This window comes from Narcine bancroftii, unplaced genomic scaffold (assembly GCF_036971445.1).
Source record: "Narcine bancroftii isolate sNarBan1 unplaced genomic scaffold, sNarBan1.hap1 Scaffold_121, whole genome shotgun sequence".
Taxonomy (NCBI): domain Eukaryota; kingdom Metazoa; phylum Chordata; class Chondrichthyes; order Torpediniformes; family Narcinidae; genus Narcine; species Narcine bancroftii.
This window is the reverse complement of record NW_027211856.1, coordinates 572,808-580,993: the sequence shown is the minus strand read 5'-3', so window position 1 is coordinate 580,993 and position 8,186 is coordinate 572,808. Positions and strand designations below refer to the sequence as shown.

General features: G+C 47.8%; 1 long non-coding RNA gene across 1 annotated transcript; it reads right to left on the bottom strand.

Annotated features, from left to right (window-relative positions):
• Window positions 1-4,434: 4,434 nt before the first annotated feature.
• Window positions 4,435-7,023, bottom strand: LOC138750349 (uncharacterized). The gene is made up of 3 exons (XR_011349275.1): window positions 6,758-7,023; window positions 6,061-6,138; window positions 4,435-4,932 (listed from the first exon to the last, which is right to left on the bottom strand). It is a non-coding gene; the product is annotated as an uncharacterized lncRNA (long non-coding RNA).
• Window positions 7,024-8,186: the final 1,163 nt, after the last annotated feature.

The following is an 8,186-nucleotide window of genomic DNA, read 5'->3' as shown; positions in this document are numbered from 1 at the left end:
AAGGTTATAAGGCAACCTTTAGATATCCAGCTGTTTTGAAGGTTTTTCAAGATGGTTGCCAACCAAAGTTCTTTGATTCTCCAAAGGAAGCTATAGCATTTGCTCAAGAGCTGCCAATTACTCGGTTTCAACAGAGACTTAGTCCGCCGCGATCTCTAAGGAGACAACAGATGGAAGAAAAGAGCCGTGCTACAAGAAGGAATGGTTGTAATGGTGACTCGGCAGTTGGAGCTGATTAAAAGAAGAGTTGTTCTTTTTTTTAAATTTTTTTTAAAATATTAAATAATGATGATGTTAGTTTAAGATGAAGTGAGAGTTGGGGGAGAGAACTGGATGGGCACTATTTCCTGAAAGTCATCTGCTACGTGTGAGTTATCTCACACCCATTTTTTTGGGAGTTACCGCATTGCGCGGTTTAGACGGGAGGGGGTATTTTTAACCTCCTACCTGTTTTTTTTTCCTTTTTTTGTATTATTAGATTAAAGAGTTAAGGGTTTTCTTTTGTGTTTATAAAAAAAAGCATAAGAAAGTATTTGATTGTTTAAAAAACTAAAAATTCATGTGGTTTTTTTTGTAAAGTTTATTCAGTAGATAAGGAATATTTGAAATTTAAATGTGAATGGGATGGATAAGTTTTTTTTTAATATTTTTTCTTTAACTTTAAGGTGAAAGGAGTGGTAATTCTGGTGTATATTATTTTGCTATTTTAGTTATAGAACGAAGGGAATAATGGTGAAAGTTATAAATTGAATTGTACAATTCTTAATGAGGCTTGAATTTTGTTTGTGGCTTATGCTCCATTTGTTGAAGATATAGATTTCGTTGCAGATGTATTTTTATATTTGGATATCTGAATTTTAACGTAATGATTGGGGATATTTAAATGTGGTTTTGGAGCTTTTATTGGGTAATTATTCAAGGTTAAAAGGGAAAAATGGTGGAAGAGTACCAAATTTGAATTGTACAATGTTTAATGAGGTTGGAATTTTGTTTTAAGATGGCAGTTTATGTGACTAATATGATGATAGATGTGAAGTTAGTTGATATTTGGTGAAGGTTTATCTCTATTGAGAAAGTTTTATTTTTCATCTTTTTTTTTCTCATGCTACAATTTTTTTTAAAGAATTGATTATTGTTTCAGAATTTTTGATAGACAATGTTACTGATTTTACTAATTTTTTATATTAAGTTTGTTAATTATATGTTTCATCTTAACTCTGTTAAATATATGCATTTAAGTTTGATTTAAATATGTTTTTTAAGTCTGATATCTTAGTATTAATTACTTTTCTTTTTGTTAGTATTTTAATTGGTTATGTTTTTGTTTTTTTTGTAAGTGGGTTTTTTTCTCATATATTATTAACTTTATTAATTCTTCACTCTTTATTTTGGGGGGGAAGGGGGGGTTGGACTAATTTGAGTTGGGTTATTAATGTGTAATAATTATTGGGGAGGGTATAGTTTATTTAGATTACTGATACTGTATTGTAATTTTATTATTTAGTTCTTAATTTTTAAATGTAATTCTATATGTTATTCATGTTATAAAATCTTAAATAAAGTTTAAAAACAAAAAAATGATGTCGGCCACAACCGGTATGAATCGGTGATAAAAATTAATCGTACCAGTGAATTCTTGCAGCCCCTTCATTATGTGGGGTTTGAGGAAGCACTTAACAAACTCTACCTTTTCAAGCAGGGTTTAGTTCCGTGCCTGTTGATTTGACCCCCAAGGAAGTCGAACGTTTCCAACCTGAACTAGCACTTAGCAAGGTTTATATCGTAAGTCCAAATTCCCGCAGCCAGGCGCACAGTCACATTAGACGGTCTCTGTTTAGCTTCATTGCCACCACTTTGACATCTTGCGGTTACTGCCACCCTCTGCTGTTGGAGAATATCCTCCTTGATCTCAGCCCCTCAATGTAACTAAGAACCCCTAAAATGCCCCTAATGTTTTGGCCTTCATCACTACTCCTGGCAAGGCATTCTTGACACCCACAACTCTGGGTAAAAGAAAATACCCCTGATATCTCCCCTAAATCTTCCTCCCTTTGCTTTAGACAGATGTCTTCTAGTGTTTGCTACTCCCATCTCGGTTTCAGGCAAACTGAAGGGCATCTTTCACCGAGTTTCTGGTCTTCCAGCAGTTCTGGATGTCTGTCTCTGGATGCTCTGCTCCGTGGACCACCCCGCAGTATCCCATCAAGTCCTAGAGTCTCTGTGTCACACATTCTCTGCTGACCACTGCCTGATGGCTTTGTGGTCAAATGTGTTTGTCTATGAAACCGTTCCCAGGAAGGTAAAGGGGCAAAGTCCTGCTGACTGGAACATTGTGCAGCACCAGGGCCAGGCCAATCTTTTGCAACACCTGAGCCAGGTAGAACCTCAGCACAGAGCAGCATTTGGTGCCCTTGCACTTTGGTTACAAGCACAGCCACACACAATTATGGTCATGCTGGTTACACCCTTGTCCCCATTGATTGATGATGTACACGGTCCTTCTCCAGACTCTATCCATTTTGGACCCCCACATGAATTGAAATTTGTTTTGGGAATTGACAGGGTGGTGGTGTGGGGATGGGCCAAACCTGGCCCACATGCAGCAGGACCGAAAGTTCCTTGCACATTGCACCTGATAATCAGGTTTTACCCGAATGACAGAGATGGGTATCTCTGTGGTTCTCCCTGTCTCCTGGACCTGGGGGTCTTTGTACTGCTCCCCATCTCCTTAAGTTGGTGCTTTGTTCTCCACCACCCCCACAAGAAATCCAAGACCCCTGGATGGAGGGCAGAGGCGCAGAGAGATCAGTGAGAACATGGGTAGTTTCAACAGGGTGGGGTCCATCCAGGCACCTGATAACAGGAGGAACCAAGTGGGAAGGAGGATGCAGGGCATTCGATAGCAGGACATTGCAAGAGAGTGGATTCCTCGAACTCTTCAGGGGAGAAGGCGCTGGTCGATCCATCGGTTTAGGTGGGGCAGGGTATAGACATGGCAGCTGACTGGAATTGTCAGCGGGTTACTGAGACCTGGGAAAGGAGGGGAAGGAGGGTGCAGTAGTGTTCTGAGAGTGCTGAGGGAGAGGCAACATGGGTGCCACCTCAAGGCAACGGTCCCCTGATTGATTGCAGGGATGGGCTCTGTAAATAGACTCATAGATATCCAGCACAGAGCATCTTTGTCGCCCTGCCATCAGGAAGGAGATATGGAGGAATAAAAGCAGAGCAGCCAGGGAGGGAAATAGCATCTTCCCACAGGCCATGAGATTAACAAGGCAACATGAGCTGGATGGGAGCTAAGAATGAAAAGGGTGAGAGGAATATGGACTGATTACAACAGCTCAGCTAGCAGGAGAGAGGGGCTGAAGGGCCTGTTTATGTTTTCTCTTTCTGGACCAGCTTTTGAGTTCAAGCTTTAAAAAACCCAATCATTTTTAAATTTAATATCAATGGTACAGAATGAATCAAGAGACAAGATGTCTGTCCAGCAGCAAGCGTCGAAGGCACTTCCTGAAACGGAGGCTATGAAACCACAGGGAGGTTCTGGACGGAAAGAGGTCCAGCTTCTTCTGGAAGGAGGAGAGGAGAGGCAGGGGAAATGCGGGGGAACGGAAGGGGAGGGGAGGGGCTAGGGATGCCGTCCACCGTTCACCTCCCCTTTCCTCTACCCCGTTCCCCTCCCCTTTCCACTGCCCGTTCCCCTCCCACATCCCCTCCCCCTTCCAGTCCCCAGTTCCCGTCCCCCGCTCGCCTCACCCATTCCCCTCCCCCTTCCCTTCCTCCTACTCCTAACCCTAACCCCTAACAAAATCCTAAACCTAACCTTAACACTACCGATACCCCCTACCACCACTCCACGTCCCCTAACTCTACCCCCAACCCCATCCACTAACCCTAACTTTATTCCTACGCCTATGCCACCCCCTAACCCCAACCCTAATGCTACCCACCATCTCCTAACCCCAAACCTCACTCCTCCTCTACCCCCCTGCTCCTACCCCCTTCCCCTATTCCTAACACAAGCCCACTTCCCCGAACTATAGACCTAACCATAAACCAAGATATAGCCCTACCCAATGTCTCCTAACACTAACCCTAACTCTACCCAACTTCCCCAACCCTAAACTAAACCCTATCCCTATCCCTTACAACCTACCTCCTTCCCCTAACCCTACCTCCTACCCCTTCCCCATACCCGCACCCCCTACAACTATCCCCTTCCCCTAACCATACCTCCTACACCTTCCCCATACCCACACCCCCTACAACTACCCCCTACCCTATCCCTTACAACCTACCCCCTTCCCCTAACCCTACCCCTTCCCCATACCCGCACCCCCTACCACTATCCCTACCCTATCCCTTACAACCTACCCACTTCCCCTAACCCTACCTCCTACCCCTTCCCCATCCCCGCACCCCCTACCACTACCCCCTACCCTGCCCCTTACCACAACCCCTACCCTTACCCCCTTCCACTACCCCCTTTCTCCTACCCCCTTCCCCTCCCCCTCCTTCCCCTAGGTTAGGGGTAGGAAGGGGAAAGGGAAGAGGGAGGGGAAGGGGAGGAGGAGAAAGGGAGGGGAAGGGGGAGGGTTAGGGGAGGGGATGGGGGAGGGGAAGGGGAGGGGGAAAGGGGAAGGGAAGGGCGGAGGGGAAGAGGGAGGTGAAGAGTGGAGGGCTGAGGTTAGGGCATAGGTGTGAGGGCAGGGGAAGGGGAAGATGAGCGGGAGGGGGTTGGGATGGAGGAGGGGTAGAGGAGAAGAGGGGAAGTGGGTGAAGGGACATGGAAGAGGCAGGGAATGGGGTTGGCAGGGCCAGAGGGATACGACGGGGAGGGGTTCAGGCCATCATGATGTTGTCCGTCCTCTGTTCAGCTGGGATGCGAGGTTCTTCTGGACTCGTGTCTTGTCTCTGAGATCGCTCCTTCTCCTGGGAAGAGAAATACGAGTGATAGAGATACTGTCTCTGAGGCCTGAACACAATGACTTTGGAGGGTCCCAACACTTCCCCCATCATCCCCCCTACCCCTGAACCCTCCCCTCCCTCACACCAGTACTCTCCATTTTTCTTGAATTCCTGTCCATATTAAAATCCTTTTCATGCCTTTTTTGGACAAGCCTCCGCTACTACCCCGACAATGCATTCCAGCCACCCACTACATTCTGTGTGAATAAAATGTACCCCTCACGTCTTGCCTAAATTTCCCTCAGCTCACCTTATTTAGACGTCCTCTGGTATTCTCGCCCCAGGAATGCACACAATATTCCAAGTGTGGTCTGACGAGAACTTTATACATCTGCAACGATACCTCTCGGTTTTTGAACTCAATCCCCTGACTCCTGAAGGCCTGCACACAATACACCATCTTAAACTCCCTCTCAATTTGCACAGCAACCTTGAGTGATATATGGAGCAGGATCTAAATATTTCTCTGTCCTGCACACTGTTCATAATCCTGCCATTAACCAAGTGCTCTGCCCACACATTCTTGTAATCCGCATTCAATGAAGATATTGGTCTATATGAAGCTACTTTTAATGGGGCTCCAACCTTCTTTGGAATAACTGTTATTCGTGCCCTTGAAAATGACTCTGGAAATAAACCTGGACCAGTTGCTTATTTAAGTACATCTGATTTACAGGATTGAACTCCATCTGTCACTTCTCTGCAAACTGGATGACCTATGACAACCTTCTACACTGTCTACAACATCTCTACCTCTGTGTGATCCCCTGACGTACCCACCCTTCCACTCCCATCATCATTCATAAAAATCACAAAGAGCAGGGGTCCCAGAGCAGATCCCTTTAGAGCGCCACTAGTCATTGTTCCATCTACTACTACCCTCTGTTTTCTGCAGACAAGCCAATTCTGAATCCACACAGCCAAGGGTCCATGGATCCCATGCCTCCAGACATTCTGAATGAGGCCTCCGTGGGGATCTTGTCAAGCACCTTACTAAAATCCTCGTGCAGCACATACAGACCTTGACCTTCATCTATCTCCTTTGACACCTCCTCGAAAAACTCAATTTGACTCGTGAAGCAAATTCTGTACCTTGACTACAGAGGAGAAGTTGAGAAGAGGGACAATGATGGTGTGATCCAACTTTCGCACGATCTGCAGTTTGCGGTTCTATGGCGAGAGAAGAACATCAGCAAGGCTGGGCGATGGGTCAGGGCCCTGAGGGGCAACTTGTCCAAGTTGAGGGGGGAGGCGGGGAGGAGATTTGTCAAGAGGTCAGATGTGGGGAACTCCAAGGGAGGCCGAAGTGGGGGACTTTTCGAGAGTCAGTGGGGGGGACTTTTCGTGTCGCTGGAGTGGGGACTCGTCAGGGGGTTCAATGAAGTATCATTTCAGTTTTTATGATTGTTTTCCCAGCTTCTACTAAACAATGAATTTGCAGAAAATCTTTGATATTTGCCATGTGAGTGTGTGTGTGTGTGTGTGTGTGTGTGTGTGTGTGTGTGAGTGTGTGTGTGTGTGTGTGGGGTGGGGGGTTGTGTGTGGGGAGGGGGGCTGCTGTTGTGGGTTTGTGTGACTTTCTCTGTTTCCAAACCCCATGGATACTTTGGTCTCTGTCAGATGCTCCTCTTTCCACCCCCCTTCAAAAATGTGTTTGGGGTGTTGTTTGTCAATTGGGTGTAATTGTGTGAAACGGGCTCATGTGTCGCAAGGGCCTGTGAACGTGCTGTAGGCCCTAAATTTAAATATCAGGGTTTTTCATTTCCACACAACTGCTCCTCCCCCTCACCTTGAATCTCTTGTCTTGCAAGATCTTCTTGATGGCAATCAGCTCTCCGGAGTCCACCAGCCTTGCCTGGTACACCACACCGAAAGATCCATTGTCGATGATTTTAACATCTGTGCAGGACACCACCTTGGGGACGTTGGGTCCATGACACGGTGTGGCCACCTCTGTTGTGGCCTTATTGCCATGTCCTCTGGGGCAGAAGCAGCAGCATTTACACACCCAGAGGGTACACAACAGGTCATTTATCCCAGCCCAGCCTTGTTGTCCGAGTTAGTCTCTACCCCTCCCTCTACCTCCCTTCCAAGGGTCTCCAAAATGTCAGAATTGATCCTCTGGTGGTTCGTTCCAGCCTCTCAGTAGAAATATTGCCACCCCAGGTCCCTCTTTGATCACTCTCCTCAGACTGAGGCCAGTTCCGCATCCGTTCACTTTATTTACAACCCTCCCTCCATGAGAGGATCGGGTCATCCTTGACCTTCAGCACGTCCCGGGGAGATGAACCACTCTGAACCCTACCACGGGTTTAGCAGAAGCCCTCCACATTCCCAGAAGCTCAGCAACACCGTGATCTTCCTTGATGCAAGCGAGACCTCGTCACCTGAGGGAGCAGGTGGTGCGGAGAGAGCCCCACGCTTCACCGCTCAACTCTGTTGGGTCTGCCGCAGCAGAAACACTTTCTAGCACCTTGATCCAGGTCCACTGGGGGAAAGAATCCTATCCCGGTTGGGGGTGTGTGGGGGTGTATGCAAGGGTGGAAGGGATCTTGTAACCACGGGGGTGGGGGGTGGGGGCGTGGCGGGTGGAGGAGCGGTCGTGTCTCTCAGTGGACAGATCCCATTCCAGGTGGAGGGGGAGCTCTGTCCCATTTCTGTTGAAAGGTCTGCCTTCCATCCCCCTCGCAACTTCTCTTCTCCCTCAGACACCTCACACTCTCCCCTGCCCCGAATCCTCTACCACACTCTCATCCCCCACCCAACACCACCCCCATGGTTTCCCCAGTGCTTTCCGTCCCCTCGCACCCCATCCCCCCAGCTCAACCCTATGTCCCCTATCTCTGATCCAATCTCCCTTGACATTAGCCTGTGGTGCTACCCCGTTCCTTTGTTCTCCCCTCCTGTCCTACAGACCCCATCCCTTTATCCCCTCACATGCCATTGTTCTCCCCTCCCCAGTCCCCTCCAGCTGCCTCATAAAGTGCCCTGCACTCAGGATGGGGAGAGGGGATTAAATGTAGCCTCCATTCTCTCCGCCCACACTGGGTAAAGGATGGTGCCAGAGGAGTCTCTGTCCCAGTAGGGGAGCATGTAACAGGCTCTTTATCTCACCCATGGGTGCAGGGTGCTTCCAAACACAACCCTGTTGATCAGAGGGTCCCTGGGATGAGACAGCGTCCTACTCCGACACGTGGGCCAGAATCCCCTTCCAGGAG